The sequence below is a fragment of the Lacerta agilis genome, chromosome 7 (assembly GCF_009819535.1).
Source record: "Lacerta agilis isolate rLacAgi1 chromosome 7, rLacAgi1.pri, whole genome shotgun sequence".
NCBI classification, from domain to species: Eukaryota; Metazoa; Chordata; class Lepidosauria; order Squamata; family Lacertidae; genus Lacerta; species Lacerta agilis.
Window position 1 is genome coordinate 24,705,076 of NC_046318.1, and position 21,825 is coordinate 24,726,900.

Sequence of the window (21,825 nt, forward strand, 5' to 3'; positions counted from 1 at the left end):
TTTATATTGTAAACTGCCCTGTGATCCTTGGATGAAAGGCAGTCTAGAAATTTAATAAATCATCATCATCATCTATAGCTTTAAGCAGAGGAGGGTATATTTTGCTGAAGTTATTTTGGCCAATGTAACAATCACAAAAATAGGGTGGGTCCTAAAAAATACACATCTCAGGTGTCAAAGTGCGGGGATTCGGTGCTGGAGCCTCCCGTGTGTGAGTCTAGGCCACCCACACACGGGATACCAGTCGCTGGGGAAATGCGGCCAGCGTTCCATGTGCGTATTGGCACGGGCGCCGGCCAAGCCTCATAACCTGAAGTTGCGTGAGTAAGTCGGAAATGATGATGCCTCGGAAATGAATGGATGCCTCGAAAATGAATGGATGCCTCGAAAATAAATGAATGCCTCGAACTAACTTGAAGTTACTTGCGACCTCCTGTACTGTTACTGGTGTGAAAACAAATGAACTAAGGGCAAAGTTAAAGCACTAAGGTGAAACCCCTGACGTTTTTCAAAATTAAATCTTAAACCTTTACCTTTTCCCCAAATAAAGACAGACACCGAAACTCTTTTTACGGCTTTGGCTGACCCGCATAGGCTCTTTTATACTTGCTGTTCCTAGCCCTATGCTAAGGTTCCCTAAACTCTCAGTCCCTGCGCCGCCAAATCTTCCGCGATACTAAACTAAATAAAACTAAACCGCCAATTCTTCCGCGATCTAACCCTATGCTAGATCTAGAAGCCTAACTAAAACCTTACCGAAAGATCTTCCGCAAACTATACCCTGACTAAAGTAAAACCATCAAACCCGTCCAACCCGTCCAGCCCGCTCCCAAAAGCCCTTAAACTAAACTTGACCCAACTGAAAGAACTAAAGAAGAACGTGCCTAAGCGGGGAGCCTCAGCCTTTTATTGATCACCAGGAGTGACATCATAACCAATATATTAACCAATAAAACCACTGTTGCTGCCCTCCAAAAAGGCAGGAAGCAGAATAAACGTCCATAGATAACTTCAAAAACCTCTGGAACTATGCTTTTTGGGCGGAGTGATCTTCAGTGGCAAAGTGCTCACTGAGTTTACTTTTACTTTCACTTTAGAACGGAAGGACACTAAAAATAGTACTTAAATAAAGCATTAATACCGCGGATCTTAATGGATCCACGAAGTGTATTCCGACATCAAAGGCCAGGGTAAAGAGGTAACTAAAAAGAAAAAGGAAAGCAACGCTTTTTGGATACAGATGTCTTCTGCTTTAGAGCCTGTTTATTGATTTTGTAAGGTTTCTAAAGAACATTAATCATGCAAAACCTCAGACAGCTGACATGCGTGCAGAGCAATAGAAGGGCTTTGGCTTGTCTTTAGTTGCAAGATTTAGGTCAACAAATTTCTGAAAAGTAGTCAATAGTCTGTCATACAAACCTCCTGACACACTTGAACATTGCAAGGTAGGGGCGGTAGAGGTCTTAGTACTCAGCATTTATTTATTATTTTTTGCAATGAAGTTTTAGATAGGAAAAGAAGAAAACTAAGCTTTAAAAAGTTGGTACGGTATTTTCCGTTAGTGCTGGAGAGTAAAGTACATGCTGAATGATACCTTAGCTATGATGTTTGCTTATAAAGACACCTAGTAGTTGGGTTATGGTTAGGAGGTAAAAGTGTTTGGTTACATTACTGTGTAATATAATGTTTGGTTACATCATTGTGTAAAGAGACAGTTGAAAACTGACAATTCACAATAAGAAACCATGCATAAAACATAGCTGATTCATATATATACATCCCATCCAGAGTTTTTGGGTGGGATTCACTCATATTCTGGAAAACTCAGGTTGTGTGATTATAATTGATTGGGAGGTCTTGCACAACAAACCCGCTTCCTCCAAGATCAGACTGCTTACAGTAAGGAAAGTAATGGGGAAATGCACAGGAAAGTGTGGGATGGCATTTGCTTTGATATAAAGTCATCTAACCTCCCAATAAACAAATAAGAATGAATGCACGTTAAATAGCCAACTGCTTCTAATCTCCCTACAAACACATCAGGATGAATGATCAATAAACAGGTCATATGGAAATGCCCCGGATTTACTGTTGGATTCTGGAAACTTTCGTAATTCAGGTTCGATTTCCTGATCTGACCTGGTAGATCTGTTATGAGATTTCATTTGGAATGGGGAACGGGTGGGAATCAGTGTCAGATTAGACAATACACCTCACTCAGCCTGGTCACATAGAGGGGAACAAGTGAACATTATTCCTCTCCACCAATCTCATCCCCACCTCTAACATCCCCTGCATTTAAGGAAACAACATATGAAGGCTACCTACCCATGCAGATGCAGCTCAGTAGGCAGAAGAGAAAACTGCATGGTTGATTTCCTTTGGTGAAGGGGTAAATCAATACAAATAGCCCTCCATGCAAGGTGCAACCTGATCTAATACATGCTTATTTATTTGTCTATATCAAATTTGTATACAGCATCCTGTTTCCGTGTAAGCATTCTCACTAATTTTAGTGAGACGTTTACCTACTGATAAGTATGTCTAGTATTGCAACATAGATTCCGCCAGGCTGATAGTTCTTTGTTTCCTATGCGCTGCTGCCTTGTATTCTTACAGTGGGTGATAATCAACAGCTGTATCACCAAACTTTAAACCTTGGACTCGTTTCTTAGAAAAACAAAACGTAGCGGCAACTTTTTCCTTGGATATGCAAAACAATCTGCTTTTGCAGATTCCCGTGTGTCTAGCAGACAGCAGTACTTTGAAAAAAGACATCGTTTGTACTGTGCAGACCTGTTAATATTTAGTCACAGAATTTGAGGAGCGCATGTGTGCAGGTTTTCCTGGACTCCTGGGGAGGATCACTCTTGTAATCAGCCCGCATTTGTTTGCTCTCTTCTTCCAGTTTCAGTGACAGTCACCTATTAAATCCAACAGGCAACATGTGTTATTCTGCTCTGAGAAGGATTCAAACTGGGGCAGGAAAAGAAAACAGCTAAGTTGGCAGAACAGGAGAAGCCAAAATAGAGAAGGTAAATTGCAAAAACGGCAAAATAAAACATCCTCCCTGCCGCCCCCATCTCCTTGCCCTTAGGCATCATAGGGCTTTTGAGCGAAAGATAGATAGGATTTGATTGCCAGGAGACCAAGAGGGAATTATGGAGCCGATGCTGTAATATACACTCTTGCATTAACCACTGAGCTGCTCATATGTTAAGCAGCCCACACCTCTACACCTGGTGAAATCAAAGAGCGGCCTTATCTGTGTGGATGCCACTTTGCAGATCCCTGCTCCTCCACCTCATCTCATCGTTCATAGGAATGAATGTTGCCGTGGAACTGGAGAGTTGGTCGAAATGTTCTTCGGAGATGCTGTATTGCAAACGGGAGGTCCCATGCGTGTTTGTTTTTGTTTTTTGAACACAGGTACTTCCTGTGATGTTGAAGACAGAATCCGCAAGCAAGTCCAATTCCAGGATCGATGGAGATCCGTGTTCAATTAACTTTGGAATTGTTTTGTTTGGGAGACTTCTGCAATGCAGTGAGATGAATGAGGCAGGCAGAGGGAGGAGATGTGCAAGCTTGAGATCTACTCCCAGTTTCAATGCTTGTAATTTGCCTCGTGGTGTTCCACAACTTTCGGCTAAGTCCAGAACAAGAGTGTGTTCTTCCTACACTCGTGTCTATTAGCAAGTATGTATGAGGACTATGTATGTGCTAAGTTCCATGTAATTCTATATTGTGACCCCAGTATGTTCCTGGAAAGAGATAGCTATCACCTGTTCGCTTTTCTTAATATATGGTAATTAGAGATATACTGTCTGAGCACATGGAGGCTCCCTCTCCCTCTCTCTCCCTCCCTCTCTCTCCCTCTCCCCCCTCTCTCTCTCATAACAAAGGATATTAAATCTATGCTTAAATCTATTCTAATGGTGAGCACATCATCAAGTGGCAATGTGTATTATTAATTAATTCTGTGATTCATGGAATCTTTCTCCTGCCAGCCAGAAACTTTTTTTAAAGAAAGAAAGGAAGAAAAAGATATTATTTATCACCACCACCACCACCACCACCACCACCACCACCACCACCATACTAGTTGCTTGCCACCTAAACTGTATTCAAGTGACTTACATTTATATAAAAATACATAATATTATAGAGGTAGATTTTTTAAAAAAACACCATACAACATATAAAAACCCAAAACATCAGCAATCGGAAGCTTGGCAGCAGGATAACAATAAAGCAGACTGAACCCAGTCTGTCAAAGGCCTGGGAGAAAAGAGATATCAGTGAAGGCATCTCACTAGGGAGAACATTCCACAGACAGGGAGCCACTACTGAAAAGGCCCTCTCCCTTGTCATCACCCTTCAGATAATAAAGCCTGGTCTGGGTAGGTTCATATTGGGAGAGGCGTTCCAGATAGACAGAATGATTTATCTTCCATAGGTCCCTGTACAGTAGTTAAAAATGAATAACTCTCCAGTATGTTCCCTTCCCCGTTCCCCACCCCCCCAACCCCCCACAAAAGATCCTAAGTGTGGATCATACTAGCTTTTCTAAGTATGGTTTATAAAGATGGTTTCAAACCTGTGGAGACGTTATCATAAAAATTCTAATACTTTTGTCATGCCACCAAGATATTGTGCATTAATTATCAGAGGGGGTGGGACTAGTAAAGTGACAGGAAGAAAATAGCCCCTCTCCATTCTCTTATTCAACTTTCACCTCTATCAGTTTTTAAGGCTTCTCTTCCTTTAGCATCACGACAAGCCTCTATGACTTTTCTTGACCTATGTCTGAAAATAAGCTCCCAATTAGGGCCTAATGGTTAAATCAAGTAATGGCTATAAGAAAGGAAGGGAATTGGTGTGCACTGATGATATGCCAATCAATAATGACGCGAATCACAGTTTTAAAATTAGACGTGTTAGATAGTTATTAAGAGTGTAATTATTCATAAATGTGCCTAATTTTTCATAATTATTCAGAAACCTTATTACTTCCCTGATTGTCGTAAGTGATCTCCGAGGCCAATTACAGTTTGATTATGGCCATAGCACTCTTATGCTAATATTCTTCATTCTCCCCCCCCCTTTTGTGCTAGAAAATGAATGCAGAGAAAACTGAAGGCAACTTGTTGATGTTGACTGAAAGCAACTGTTCTCTTTGCTGGCCTGTTTTCTTTCTTTTTTACTTTGGTTTGCATCCTGCTTTTCAGTTTCATCTGCTTGCTGCTGCATATTATTATTATTATTATTATTATTATTATTATTATTATTATTATTATGGAAGATTAAGACAGGCACAGATTTCAGGAACAGTATCACCAGAATGCTGATGATATCCAAGTGCCTTTCTCCATACCATCTGAATCAGGAGAGGCTGTGCAAGTGCTAGACTGATGTCTCGAGGCTGCCAGGGGCTGAATTAGGAGCTAAAAACTGAGGCTGCAGTGGTCAGCAGGGTACGCTGGCATTGCTCATCTGCTTTCTAATGCAGAGGTTGCTGCTGGCAACTGAAAGGGAGAAGGGAAGAGATGGGGATGGGGTGAGGCACCCGGGAGGTTAGCGCAGGGCAGGTGCAGTGGCAGGAGCATCAGAATGGCTCTGCTGCTGTTCCTGCACAGCACCAGCCTCCCTGCTGCAGCCTTGCAGATGGATTGTTCTGGATGGGGTTGTACCCCCTCTGATGGGATTGATCACCTTTGTCACTGGAAACCCACATTAAGTGGGTTGGAGTGCTTATTGCTAGCTGGTCTACCGGCTCTGGAAGTTCCTGGACAGAGAGAAACCAACTACAGCAATTCATGCTCTTATAAGAACCATTTATTTTTTTTTGGCATGGGACTGTCTTTGAAAACAGGTTTGGAAGCAGCAGCTGGTATAGAGTATTGACTGGGCTGCTTAGTTGAGCTCACAGAACACCAGTTTTGAAGAGCCTGTACTGGCCGCCTGTTTGCTACTGAGCTTGCTTCAAGATTTTAACACTGCTTGACCTCAGACCCAGTTACCTGAAGGAGCACCTCTCACTGTATCATATTTTAGGAGGGAGGGCACTGAGATCAGATAGGGATGCCCTACTTATTAATCCATTGCTAAGTGAGGCTTATACTCCTACAACACTTGACAGGGCTGTCTCAATGGTGGCTCCCCAATTTTGGAATGCCCTCCCTCCTAAAAGCTCGCTGTAACCAAAAATTTGGGCACTAGCTAAACACCCTTTAGTGTGGTGGATTATTTATGTCACTGATTTTTAAGGAGAGGTTATACTGGCAGATTTTATATTGTTCTGTTGTAGCTATATTAGCTTGGTTTTATATCTGACACATCCCAAATCCAAAATTACTTGTCTGATGGTGGATTAAAAATGAAATGAAATGAACAACTGAATAAAGATTTTAAGAGTAGTATGAGTTTCCTGTGAAATCATCCTCACAATATTAATTTATTTATCATTACATTTATATCCCACTCCAAGCAGCTCAAGGTGGCAGTCATGATCCCCCCCCTCCATTTTAGTCTCGCAACAACCATGTGAAGTAAGTTAGACTGTGAGACAGTAACTGGCCCAAGGTCACGAGGTGAGTTTTATGTCTGAGTGGGGATTTGAGCCCTGGTCTCTGATGTACTATCCCAATACTCTAACTACTACACCACACTGTCTGTTTTGCTACAACTTTCATATCAAGCATGTATGACTTAAATTGGCCAAAGTTTAGTTGTGGAAGGCACATACTGGCTAATGCCTGCGACATCACCAACATACGTCCTCCCACAATCACCAAAACAGGTGTATTTTTGAGAGGTGGACAGCATGTCTGACCTCTCCCCTTTGGCATTTTTTTTATTGCACCTCAACCCCTGCTTTATAGGATGTATGAATGACCTGACTTCTAGTGGGTACTAGACATCTTATGGCTCATTCTGTCATAAGTGATAAACCTGTGACCACTGTTAAAATGTCCCATCTGTTTTCACCTTAAGAGCATCAGAGTGAAGGTGGAGAAAGGACAGAGAAGTAGCTAATGCACTTATTTTGTGAGGAAGCTCCAAGCTCACCCAGGTTCTGGTGCTTTGATGGGGTTGTAAACGTAGAACTAGGAGATGCTAGCCCTACCTACAATCTGTGCCTTTATTAAATCAATGTTTTTGTTGCCTTTCATCCAAACACACACACACACACACACACACACACACACACACACACGGCTTTGTAAAGAGAGGAAGCAAAATTTTCGTTTCACATTCTCCTTCCGTTAGTATCATTAAATTTCAGGGCAGTATTAGCCACTGATAAATTAGCATATAGATGAGTTTTGGGGGCAGGGAGGATGTGGTGGTGATGGGTTATGAGAACTCAGAGCTACACTGTAGAAATGTTTCCATTTTCATGTACCCCACACACAAATGGCATCCTGAACTTAGGACAACCAAGAACTCTTAGCATTTTTAGGCATTTCAGATTTTATAGTACTAATAATTGCTCGGAATAAGGTGCACCGAACTTCTGAAGAACTTAAGGGATAAAATGATTTGTTATAATAGTTCCATTAGTAATGTAAGACAGAATGCAAAGTAGCCAAAGTCCCGAAAACCCCACCATAAGTGCTTTTATTATATATTTTTATTATATTGTATTCGTTTAGAATACTTATATCCTGCTTTATAGCTTTGAGAGGCTCTCAACACAGCTTACAAGAGATTTTCACATTTTCACAAAAATAACCACATTCCGTCTGGTATCAGGATTGTTCTGGTGGCATTTAATGTCCAGATCCTACCTCTTTTCCTGATGTTTCCCTTCTGCTCCCACCAGTGGCATAGCGTGGGTTGTCAGCGTCTGAGGTGTGTGTGCATATGCTGGGGGCACGGGGCATGGGGGGGGGTTTGCGCCAGCCCAAACCCTCACTGCAACAGTCTGACAGGAGATGGAGGAGACCTGGCAGTGTGCACAGAGTGAGGCGAAGCAAGTGGAGGGAGAAAGAGGATCAAAGTAAACCCGTTAGGAGGCTGTGGTGCACTGTACATGAAGGAGGCGGCAGCTGCCAGAGACCCTTGCCTCTCCTTGGGGTGGCAGTGCCAGCACCCTCCCCCTCCATCTTGTCTGGCACATGCAGGCATCCCTTCACCAGCCACAAGGAAAAGGAGGCCCTGCTGCCACTCCAGCCCTGAAGGCCCGATCCAGGCATGGCTTAACTTGCTTCCTCACGGCTCCAGCCTAGATGAGGGAGCCTGCTGTCTTTACACCACTTCAAAAATCTGCGCCCCCCTGCCCCCCTGCCTACACCCCTGGCTCCCATCAGTGGCAGATCTTGGGCTTTGAAATTTAAGCGGCGCCCCATGTGATGCCAAAATCCTGCACCCTTCTGCCTCTCACGCTCCGTTCTAAATCAGAGTTGCGGAGCCCCTGGTGGCACCCCTACTGAACCACGCCTAGTTCAACTGAACCCGTCCCACTCCTTTAAACCCACTTCTTCTCCCGCCTACTAGGCAAGAGAGACTTTGACGGTTGGATATGGGAAAGGAAAGAGATGCGCATTCACAATGCCATCATAGCTCAGCAGGATAGATTCTTGTGAGGACTTAAAAAAACCCAAAACGAAACAAAAAACTGACGTTGAAATGTAGCCAACTGAACCGCTTGGGAAAATGAGAAACCGAGAGAAACAGAAATAGTCCGATTGGACTGTTACTATCCCTAAGGTGGCTTGGCTGGAGTTGACATTACAGGTTTTTTTTTTTTTCTGAGCACCAGGATTTTTAATTTGCCCAGGCATTTTAGACTGTTTTCATAGCCTTTGTTCTGCCTCACAGTTTTAGTGTTGTTTGAAGGATGTCCTAGTATTCTCTTCTTCCTAGAATCCATGGGCTCAAGGATTATAAACAAAACAAACAAACAATTATTTATAAACTGCTTTTATGCCAAAATGGCTACTCATAGTGCAGGATATTAGCAGGATCTCTCAACTGAATTAGAGTACTGTACGAAAATAAAACCACAGTGACCTGAGTTAACTGAGCATTTGGGATTCTCTCTCTTAAAAGCCCTTACTAATGTCGATAAATAGCACTAGATTTTTATTCTGCTGCTTTCATTAGCAGTGCTGCCTGGGCTATAGACTTTTCTTGTCTCACTGTAGTGCTGGTTTTCCCCGAACAATATTATTCTCCTGGACGAACAGTAATTTATAGTTCTGTTACCTTTCCTTTCTTATATTAATAATTGTTTTACAGATAACATTACAAGGAATCCTGTACCTTACAAGCGACTGCAAAGGGAGCCAGACCAAATAGTGAGGCTGTAATTCAGTCACAAGGCTGAGAGATTCACTACCACATACCCAAACCCGTAAGCTATATTCTTACAGTGTGGGACATTAGCAGGATCTCTCAATTGAATTACAGTATTGTGTTCCACCTGGGACTCAACATTGCAGTGTACTTAACATTGTACTACATAAAGAGGTCTGGGAGTAATGACTTTTTATAGTAATAGGGTTCCCCCCCTTTCTTTCTTAAATCAAAAGTAGGTTTAGAAAATGGTCATTTCTATGACACAAACAGAGATTAAAAATACAGCTCGGGAAACACACACCCAACAACAACATTTAATCATGCTCTTTGCTCAGAATTACCAGTATGCAAATGCTTTTGCTGGTGAGGAAATAAAGCTTTTTAAAAAATTGTTTCAGATTTCCACCTTCCGCAGGGCCGGCGCATCCATTAAGGCGAAGTAGGCAATTGCCTAGGGCGCCAAAATGGAGGGGGCACTGGCCAGGCTTGGGCGGGGGTGTGTGGGGGTGGGCTAGCAGCAGCTTCTCTGCTGTAGCGGAGAGGTGCTGTTTGCCCCCTACACCACCCCCGGCTCCCGCTAAAGCAGGCTTTGGTGGGGGCCGGGGTGCCGGGGGTGCCAGAAGGTGGTCTCACCTAGGGCGCAAGAAACCCTAGCACCGGTCCTGACCTTCCGCAATTTGTTTGCTTCAAAATGTTAGAAATGAAGCCCTCTTTATTAGGCACACCGAACAATCAGTTTCTTAGAGCTATAAAAATTAAATTGGGTGATTGGGTAAGAGGTGGATTTTTTTTCCTCTTTTGAGGGGAAAACCGCCTTGAGGACTTTTTTTTTTAAAAAAAAACAACAAACCAAACCCGCAGTGTATAAATTGCATTAAATAAATAAATAAACACCTTACAGATTAAGTGGATGAGATTACAAAACTTTGTCACCTTAGTCATATTACCTCAAGGATTGTTCACCTCACTCTGTCCTCTCGTGTCTGACGCATTTGCCGCTGCAAACACGGCTCTTTCTTCATAGGTTTGGATATAAACAACAAATTGCAAGCACTTTGAAAAAACAACAAACCTTAGAGAATTTTTTGAATTACATACTGAAATGTCCTCAGAGGCAGAGGACAAAACACAGCACTACCCAGGGCTTCTTTTTCAGATGGAACTTACTGGAGCTCAGTTCCGGCAACTCTTAGGTGGGCGCCATTGTCATTCTAGGAGAACGAGAGAGGTGTTCACGGTGAATTCTGACACCTCTTTTTCTAGACAAATAGCACCAGATCTACTTATTTATTGGCATATGCTTAAATTTAATTACGTCTTGATACGTGGAGATACAATGCAGATCGATATGTGGAGACTATTCAAATATGTATAATGAGAGTGGCTAACCCTCAGTTTAGGAATCTGATTTGGTACACCCCCAAGTTATTTCTTTTTCTGGGCCTCAATATCCCATCAATTTTGTCAGCAGTGGGGGGAAAAGTTAAATTACCGGTAGAGACAGCACTGGGGGGGGGGCACACCGGAAACCACACTGCCAACATTATTAGAGTCCTCATCACACTACCATGTTAGTTTTAGGATGAGGGAAGACAGTGGTAGAGTTGCCATACATATAAGCTCATGAGGAACAAAATGGAAAAAAAAAGTTATCTTCTGGTATGATAAAAGAAAAGATTTCTGGGGGGGGGGGGGAGCCAGACACAACAGAAATAACTCCCTCCCATATATTTTTCTTTTTAATTAATATTTCATGATCAGTTAACCAGCAGTCTGTTATCCTCCTAATAAAGCAAAGGTATTACAGCCAATAAAAAAATATTTATGGCCACATTTTTATGTTTTAATCAAGGGCAAACCTCTCGACATATTCTTTTTTAGCTGCTTGACATTGCACATGATTAAGTAAAAAAAATAGCTTTTTATGCCGAAAAGGAAATGCTCGTTGAGGTTAGTTAATTAACACATCGTCCTTTAGAAACGCAATAAATCCAATGTGATGAAGAAAGAGTTGAGAATAATAACTAGATAATCTTGCATGTAGAATCTGCACTGGACACAAATTCCACTTGGGTTGGGGAGTCTTGCTTTTTTCTGGCAGAGACCTGATGGCTACACGCGCAAGATGAAGTTAAACAGGTTTAGATGGAGGTTGGTTTTTTTAATGGTTTCAAAATCATGTTTTCATAAGGTCATGTCTTTGCCCTGTACAAAACTACCCCCCAGTGTTGATTCTATGCAGTGCTCAGTCCAAAATACTTACCTGGGAGTCAATCCAATTGCATCCAGTGGAACTTACTTCTGAGTAGACATACATAGGACAGCAATGTTTTAAAACAACTGTTTTCCTGAGCTTTCTCTAGCGCAATGTCATTGCCTCAGTCCAAAGCGTGTGTAGAAATGGCACAGAGAAATCCAGTGAACTCTCATTTGCACCACACAATGTAGGTGGGGACCCCCACCATCTTGGCCTGCACATCTCTTCTTGCACACAAGTATTATCTGGACATCTGGTATCTGTGTATCCTATATGTAATAAATAATTTATCTGAAATTTTGCTCTGATTTCTTCTGTTGCTTTCAGCTTTTGCTCCTGGACTTTAGAGCTGAGAAGCTGGGCATCAGTGTGTCCGTGTGTTTTCCTTTTAAGATTTATTTACTGAAAGTTATTCCGTGCCACCTGTCAGGCCAAAGTCCCCCCAAGGCAGCTTGCAAAAGGCAATTAAACACATAAAGCAATTTCAAAGCAGCTTTTAAAAGCAACATTTAAAGCTGGTCGCTACCCAATTCAAAGCATGACTAAAACGCAAAAGTTTGAAACTTATTAAGTTTTTAAGATGAAAACACCTTTACAGATATAGCTCCCAGGCGGAGTGGCAACTTCACCCTCAGGTCTTTCTGCAGATAGCAGAAAGATATGGGATGCTAGTAATGGACCTGTTTGCAACACCCCAAAGCACCAAAATAAGTCAATTCATGTCTTGACTCTGGACTCCAGGAACACAGGGAGTGGACACTCTGGTGACAAACTGACCAAATGGAGAGAGTGTGCAGGGAAGCCCAGGCTGCTGTCCTACAAATGTCCACTAGGGGAAAATCTCCTTTAAAAGTGGCTGAGGTAGCTGCCCCAAGGGAATGTGTTAGCCCTACAGTGGATGATTTCCCTAAAGCTAGGTAGGCTTCTGAAATGGCCACCGTGAAGACACCTTGATATGGAGGAGGAAGAAGCCTCTATCTTCTTCATTCTTTATTTTGTTCAATAATGGAGAAGAGAGCTTCTGATTTATGGAAGGCTTTAGTCCTGTCAAGGTAGAACCTGAGGGCCCCTGGGACGTCTAGGGAATGCCAAGCCCTTTTCTTTTCTGACTTCGGATTGGGATGAAAGGACGGCAAAACAATATCTTGAGACCTGTGGAACAGGGAGTTGACCTTCGGGATGAATGATGGGTCGGCCTGAATACCATTTTTTAAATGGATCCCTTCACACTGTACTTCATAGCATTGCCTTGTCTGATAAATCACACCATTATTATTATTATTATTATTATTATTATTATTATTATTATTATTATTAACTTCTCTTGGAAGCCTGAGTTCGTTCTGAGCTTTGGCACACCTGACCTTCTCCCTGCAACTGTGTATACTTTTCCTTTGTCTGTTCCCCTTTCGTCCATTTCTTATACATATGCCCTTCTTAAATCTCAGCTCATCTGTAAGCTCCTGATGCAGCCATACCAGTTTCTTTGGATGCCTCCCACTTTTCTTTCTGGTTGGAATTGCCTGCGTTTGGGCCTTTAGTATTTCAGTTTTAAGAAACTCCCATCCATCTTGGACTCCCTTTTCAATGAGTATTTCTGACCATGGGGTCTCGCACGGTAGTTCCTTAATCTTTTAGAAATTGGCCTGTTTGGCATGTCTGACTGCACTCAGCTTTCCCTTGCCTTTGTGTAATGCATCCCAAGAGGACATGATCACTTCATCTCAAGGTTCCCAGTACTTCCACTTCATTGATCAGTTCCTCCCTGTTGGTGAGGGCCAGGCCCAAGATATACGATCCCCTTGTGGACTGTCATCTTCTCTGACAGTGCCCTGCTCCACGACTCTTTGTTTTACCCAGTAGTATTCCACTGCAGCAGCTCAAAAGAACAGCCTCTTAGTCACTGAAAACCCTTCTTTCCTAGCCTAGTTTAGGATCATGACGATCCCTTTCAAAGACCACTGATTTGAGAAATGGTCCATATAATAAGTGCTGACTGAACAATTACTATACTAGCAGGCTAGTAGTGTTGATGTTTGCTCTGCTAATTGTACTTAATTTACTGTGACTTTCCCCCAGAGGTTCCTGTTGATTTGAGTGTGTTATGATACTGTGCCAAGATATTCCAGTGGGAGAATACATCAATTAAAACACCCAAGAGAATCATTACAAGAGCGATCTGTACAATGAGCTGCTGATAGGCGCAGCCCACGTTGAGGTTGGTGTGGAAATTCAGAGCCCTTGGTAGGAACTTGCAAATCATTAAGGTTTGGAAGCTACTGCTCATCTTAAAAGCACATAATTTTTTTTGGGGGGGGGATTCAGTCTTACTGGTTTGTGAGAATATGATTCAGTAGGCATACCCAAGCCACTGAATTATTTTGGTGAGCTAAATTTTAGCTATGGTGCAAGTAATCACGAGAAGTTTATTGAGTTTGCATTTTAAGATGAACGTACCTAATTCTCACTTCCCAACCTCACAGCAAAACCAAAGCACAGATAACCTATGAAAGTATCACTCTTAAGAATTTTGCAGTGCAGTTCTCCAGCTGAAAATGCATACCAAAAAGTGAATATTGGGGAACAATGCACACACAAAGGTATTTATATTAATGAAAATAGCATACAAAAGTTTACGTGTTACATTAGGGAAAGTTCACTTGCATATGTGTGCGCACCCAGATATGTGGATAATAATATTAACACAATCTATTTTAGAGTTCATAGTCAATGTAGACAATATAATGAGACATTGAGGAGGAAATTGTGTTTTAGATATGTTTGAGTCCAAGCTGTTTAAAGTTTAGTTTATTGTCCAATAAATTGGAATTGTGCTTGGAAGAAAATAAGAAGCCACTGGAGTACAGTACTATAATATGTGTCTATTGGCTCACTTTCATGAAGAACCAGTATTCACTAGTTTCAGTTTTAACATTTTGTAAGTCATCCTTAGTGCAAAGATAGCACTTCAAGCAATGTTCGAATGTTTTGCAGAAGCTGAAACTTCCACACCGAACAGCCCGTAAAGAATGCAGCACACGGTGATGAATCGCATAATCCCATGCATATTTTCTCAGAAGTAAGGCCTGTTGTCTTAAATGGGCTTTCCTCTGGCACTGTGGGTTAAACCACTGTACTGCTTGGGCTTGCCGATTGAAAGGTCAGCGGTTCGAACCCCGTGACAGGGTGAGCTCCTGTTGTTTGGTCCCAGCTCCTGCCAACCTTGCAGTTCGAAAGCACACCAGTGCAAGTAGATAAATAGGTACCACTCCAGTGGGAAGGTAAATGGCATTTCCGTGCACTGCTCTGGTTTCGACAGAAGAGGCTTAGTCATGCTGGCCACATGATCCGGAAAGCTGTATGCGGACAAACGCTGGCTCCCTCGGCCTGTAAAGCGAGATGAGCACCGCAACCCCAGAGTCGTTTGTGACTGGACTTAACTGTCAGGGGTCCCTTTACCTTTACCTTTACCTTTAAGGGAGTGTTGGATTGCAGCCTCCGTTTCAACTGATAGACCTGGTGACTTTAAGCTCGTTCCATTTTAAAAATGCCATCAGTTGAAATCTAATTTATGAAATGCCTACCAACTCATAAAGAAGCGTCTCTTTTTACACTTCAAGGGAGACGTCAAAAGTATTTACTATGGTTTCCAAAGCTGCATCCTTTGCCTCTCTGCCTACTTTCTGTTTATACTGGCACCTGCTGCCCATCACTATAGAGTTTGGATCACCTGCCTGGTTGCTTTTGTCTTTGTGTCTCCATCCTTGCGACAGAGATTAGCAAATGGAATGGTGAGAAGGATGATGGATTTTTAGGTGGTCTTGTGAAAGGCATTTTGATGAGAAGCCAGGTGTCCTTGATGCCTGCCACAAGATTTATTACAGTCCTCTTCAAGCAACTCATGCTGAGCATTCCTGAGTAATTAGAATTCAGCCTATCAGTTGATGGGCACTGACCTCTCTTTGCAGGCCTCTCTGAAGTGTTTGAGCATCTGTGTTGCATCCTTCGAACCACTCAACCTTACCTTTACTGATGCAACCTGGTAGATATTTTATGACATGTTGCCATGGCACAAAGGCTGCACAAGCTGTATTACACAGTACTCCAAGCCCGGGGCTACTGTGGGAAATGCTTAGCGCTTGAAGTTTAAGCTAAATAATACGTTCTCTTAATGAGCTCATGTGGACTTCAGATCAAAAGCACAAAGAAAAGGTAAAAAGTTCATCTCACGTGCAGAGTATGGATGTCCGAAGCAAACCTTTGAAAGACTTTCACTTGTTGGGGTGACTGAAGAAAAGCATTTTACTTTCAAAGGCTTTGTAGATTTAGGCCGGGGCTGTGGTGAAAGTACTCGTTGTTTTTCATTATTGCTTTCAGCAGTGCTGAAAAAAAATGCTTCCTTTTCCTCACTAATTTATGTGTTACATACCTCACAGAAATGGTTACTTATTTTCTTAGAGTGCCCTCACCCGTGCTTACTTTCAAATGCCCTCATGTGCCCTCAGTGAATTTCATGATGTCATGCCAGTCCTATGTGAATTCTGATTTGGTGGAGGTCACCTATAGGACTAACCCAGAAACAAAATACAAACCAGCAGCCAAGCAAAAGAATGGCACGGACAGGATTGGAAACGGAAAATCAACATTTGTACAGTGTTAGCATACAAAGAGGATGTGAAGCAGGGCTGTGGCTTGGGGGGAAGCCCTGTTTAGGGAAGCTTTTAATGTTTAATAGACTATTGTATTTTAATATTTTGTTGGAAGCCACCCAGAGTGGCTGGGGAAACCCAGCCAAATGGGCGGGGTATAAATAAATAAATGATGATGATGATGATGATGTTGGGGGAGTCCCAAGAGCCAAATAGAAAGACCGGGAGGGGGGCACATATGATCCCAGGGCCTGAGATTCCCCATCCATGAGATATGCAATGCCTCCAGCCTCAACACCAAATCTTAGTTATGGTTTCCTGACATACCTGATGGTAGTGAACTGCGATTGGGTGCTGAGTTAATTGATATCCTATGCTCTATCATGGAGATGCCAGCAGGGTGGGTGTTGATATGGGTTCAGCTATTTTTGAAATTTCCTGTGTGGGTTGTGCTGTTGACAGGGGCATGACCATGGATTAAAGGAATATAGGATACGGCATAAATGTGCACATCTCCATCCCGTTTCAGCCATTCCACCAATTTATGTGGGATGTTTTAGTAGTATAACTGCTATGGTGGAAGTATAACTGAGCTCAGCTGAGATTATGGGGCTTCCACCACCTAGACTCCACAACTGTTGGTTCTTCAGTACTGGATTATGGCCTGAGTTTATTTTCTCTTCAATACAGGACAAATCAAGCTTATCTTAGAGGTAAGAAAAGTATTGAATTCTGCAACCAGACTTCTCCCAACAGAAAAACTAGCTCCTTCAATTCAGACCCCATCAGGAAGATAGGAAATCCTGCATTTATTGATTTGATTCCAGGTCTTATTTATCAACTTGGTTTTCAGAACTCACAAGGCAAAATATGAGATTTAACAATGTTTTCTCTTCAAGATTCTTTTAAAATCATTGCTACAGATGGAACATTCGATATACAGAAATAAAAATTGGAGACCTAAACTTGGTGAAGTAGTTGTACACCTTGACTACCTTAAATCTTCTTTTGCAACTTCTGTTAACTATCCTTGAGTACGCCAAACTTGTTCCTTTTTAAACAAGGGATTTTGGCATTGCTTGGTTGCTATCAGAGTTTTTGGGAGATGCATCTTTGGTTCATTGCACAATTATAGTCATGCAAATTCTTAGATCTCTGGCTCATAACAGTTTGTATAAACTGTTGATCTTGTTCAGTGCAGGAGTATCAAATAGGTAACTTAGCATAAGTAGCAGGACTGGAGGCATTTTTTTTCCCGTATTGTATTAACACAACTGGAAAAGGTGAAAATTGATTTCTTGAGAACTGTGAAAATATCCCCTCTGCTGCTTCTTTTTGATAGGGGTTGACCAAAAATGCTTAGTATTGTCAACTCAAAAGATTTATTTAAATGTGCAAAATTTGCATCTCCTCAAATCATTGTATTGGTTTAAAAATGTGTAATTAAAAATCTAGGGGCTTTTCTCCCTGCATCAAAATTTGCATCCCTTGGACTTTAGGATGTGGAGAAGGGAAGAGAGTATAGCAAAATATTGCGAACTGAAAAGACAACCTTTCTGTGCTGAATTTTTCAAAGGCTGAATCAGTCAGTGAATCTGCAGTTGCATCAATAGTTCTTAGCAAGAACAACATTACACATTGCAACGAAGACCTTCGGTTTCCAACTCAAAGTCTGCTTCATAATGACAATGTAAAGTAAAGGTAAAGGGACCCCTGACCATTAGGTCCAGTCGTGTCCGACTCTGGGGTTGTGGCGCTCATCTCGCATTAATGGCTGAGGGACCTGGCGTACAGCTTCCGGGTCATGTGGCCAGCATGACAAAGCTGCTTCTGGCGAACCAGAGCAGTGCACGGAAACGCCGTTTACCTTGCCGCCAGAGCAGTATTTATTTATCTACTTGCACTTTGACGTGCTTTCAAACTGCTAGGTGGGCAGGAGCTGGGACCGAGCAACAGGAGCTCACCCCATCGCAGGGATTCGAACCGCCGACCTTCTGATCAGCAAGCCCTAGCCTCTGTGGTTTAACCCACAGCGCCACCCACGTCCCTTAACAATGTAGGGAGGGAGTTATTTGGAGGGATAACTTAACAATTTCTCCCCTCTAAACATGCCCCCTGGTCATTTTTATGTTGATTTCTCCACAGTGGTGTGTGTGCATGTGTACTTGATGGAAGAAAACATGTGGGGGCATTTTCAGGGTAGAATCATCAGGCAGGAGAAGAGTTAAGTATCCTTCTCCCAACTTGCTGTCTTGCACAAATTCAGACCCCAGCACCTCTCCCAGATTTGCATTAGCTTGTCAAACACAGGTCTGAGGACACATGTTTTCTGAGGAAACATCTAGTTATACCCTTGTGTAAGATGAAAAGGTGCAAAGAGGACACAGGCCTCCTGCCCCTTTAATATTTGTGTAGAAGAGGGTATTTCTGCAGCCTGAATGACAAAGCTATACATACTGAAATGTCCACTTCTACACAACTATTGAAGATGCAAGCGCACTGCCTTTTCAGGTTTTCACCCTACACTTATTAGAAATGCTTCTTCTTAGAAGAAGAAGAAAATAAGTATTTGAAAGGGGAACTCCAATTAAAAAACATAGCATTCAAATGGTGTATTAGATTATAAACTAATTATGAACAATATTGTACTGCTTGCATTTGCCAAAGAATAGAGTCTTATCAAATAGGGCATGCTATGGATTAAAGGCAGGACAGCTTTCCCTAATAATAATTTTGGCATGCTAAGCATAACGTTATTGTAAGATGCAGATATACATGCAAGACATGGCAAATGCATATTAGCACAAAGTCTGTTGTTGGTGGTAGCTGTTCATCCTTTTTCCTGTCATCTGCGAAACAGGTTTGCTAATTACTCTCTTTCTGTCTTCTGTGTGAATGTCAAAAGACATTTAATGTTGGAGGTAAAGGAGGTGCTTAAACACTTCATCGAGCTCAGGATTCCACATGGTCAGATTCAGATGTGCTAATTTACCTGCTACAACTCATTAACATTGGGTTCAGGCAGGTGTTTGATGGCTTAGCTCAAGCAGCTGAAAGGAATGGTGATGAATCCTAGCTGTTCTTGTTTGCAATGAATTTCATTGAACTTGCTTTGGTTGATATTTTGAAGCAAATCTGAACATGGAAGGGGTAGAATCAGCAACAATTATGTAGATTTCCCGTGTGCTATTTTCCTGCCATTAACCATCATACTTGAGGAGTATAGACTGAAGCAGCAGAGGGGTCATTCAATGTCAATGTTTTTTGGGGGGGATTTGATGGGATTCAGGGCAGACTGCCGGAAGCACACAACACACTATTACACTAAGAAATTTGCTGCCACAAGGTGTAGTGAGGCTGCCAACTTTTTAGCTTTTTATGTTGTTGTTGTTGTTGTTGTTGTTGTTGTTGTTGTTGTTCAGTCGTTTAGTCGTGTCCGACTCTTCGTGACCCCATGGACCAGAGCACGCCAGGCACGCCTGTCTTTCACTGCCTCCCACAGTTTGGTCAGACTCATGTTGGTAGCTTCGAGAACACTGTCCAACCATCTCATCCTCTGTCGTCCCCTTCTCCTTGTGCCCTCAATCTTTCCCAGCATCAGGGTCTTTTCCAGGGAGTCTTCTCTTCTCACGAGGTGGCCAAAGTATTGGAGCCTCAGCTTCAGGATCAGTCCTTCCAATGAGCACTCAGGGCTGATTTCCTTCAGAATGGATAGGTTTGATCTTCTTGCAGTCCACAGGACTCTCAAGAGTCTCCTCCAGCACCATTATCTATCTATATCTATATCTATATCTATATCTATATCTATATCTATATCTATATCTATATCTATCTTTTTATAGACATTATATTACAGATTCATGGAGGATAAAACTATTCACTAGCCACTAGCCATGATGGTTGTATACTATCTCCAGGACTTTTTTTACATATGCACCTGGTTAGCCACTGTAGGAATCTGGTTTCTGAATGTAGTAAATCTTTGGTCTGATCCAGCAGGGCTCTTCTTAGACTATTCTGAAATAAGGATACATTATACCTATATTGTGATGTGTGCAGTTCTATTGTATTTTGAAATGCAACAGACTACAACAAACCAAGCGGTCAATAGACAGACCTATACACAACAATTCAGAAAAGAAGAAAGACAGTGGCTATGGATTATATTACATTTCTAGCAGTTACTTCACACTGTTGGATATATTCTGCTTACTTTATATGGAGTCAAATACCGTGGGTATAACATTTACTGTTATATATATATATATATATATATATATATATATATATATATATTCATTTTGCTTTAGCCCTAACTTTAAACTCTGAATGCTGCAAAATGTGAGTTTTCCCTTTATCAGGAGGGAAGAAAGAACACAAGGATTAATAGTTTAGCCACTTGCCCATGACAATAAAAACCGTCCTTTAAAAACTATGAAGCTAAGAATTCACATCTCAGTCCTAGGACTCAAATGTAGATTAAATGTAATGAATTTACAGACTATTCAAATGTTACTGCTCAAGCAGTGATATACACCCTTGTTCTGTGGCCTTTATTAAGTGTCGACTTTTTCCATACTTCACAATGAAGAAAAAGGGAACCAACTTCTCTCAGCTTTGACCTTTCGGAGCCATTTTGTTGCCTCAAGCCCTGTCATTAACACAGCGGCAAGCAGTAATGTTTATGATAGAATGTAAAAAAGCTTGCATAGAAAACAGCACCCTTCGCTTCCCCCTGAATCCCTAAAAACTCTTCAGTGGTGTGTACGCAAATTCTTCATGATGTCTACACTGGGAGCTTGGAAAGTGAGCTTGTCCTTTTTGCGGGAGGGTCTCAACAAAATATGGTGCAGTGCCTTCAAAATAATAGCTCTTTTGGTATCTTTTTTAAAAAAATATCATTTCCCAACCTTTCAGTGCATAGGAACTAGCAAATGGGTCTTTTCTCCTGACAAACATTTGCCTTCCTTCATAACATTGTATCTTCTGCTCCTCTTTGTATGTGTGCAGATATAAGGCCTGAAAGCAGTGTCCCCGTTTCTTAGCAACAAGGATGCTTTGGCCTCGGCCTTGGTAGAGCGGGAAGAAGGTCAATTAATGTGGCAGGCCTGTCCTTAACAATATGCTATCATGGCACCAACCTTTATTTCCTTACAGTAATATATCATAATAAGTTTTGTAGCTCTTAATACTTGTGGCTCTCCTCTTTGAATAAAAGCATAACTAAGACTTGAGGGTATGTCTGATATAACAGCAAATGTAACTATAAAAAAATACCACAGAATAGAAATCATCTGACTGCTGACTATCCTGCTGAGTTGCCTGCGGCAGTTACATATTTCCATTGAGTTATTTTATGATCAGGCCAGTATGTTATTGAAATATTATCTCTTTAGCCTTTCTCATTCTGATAAGAAATGACAGGCTCTCAGAACAGTAATACACATGGAGAACAAAATATGGGGCTGTGGGGGAAATTCAGTTGAGGGGCAAAGAACAGGGGCACAACAGTGTCCCTATTACACTTCCCCAACCATACAGTTGTCTTTATTCAAACAAGAACATATTCCTTGTTTTGGTAACATAATTAAACAGGATAGCACTCCCCGTAAACTA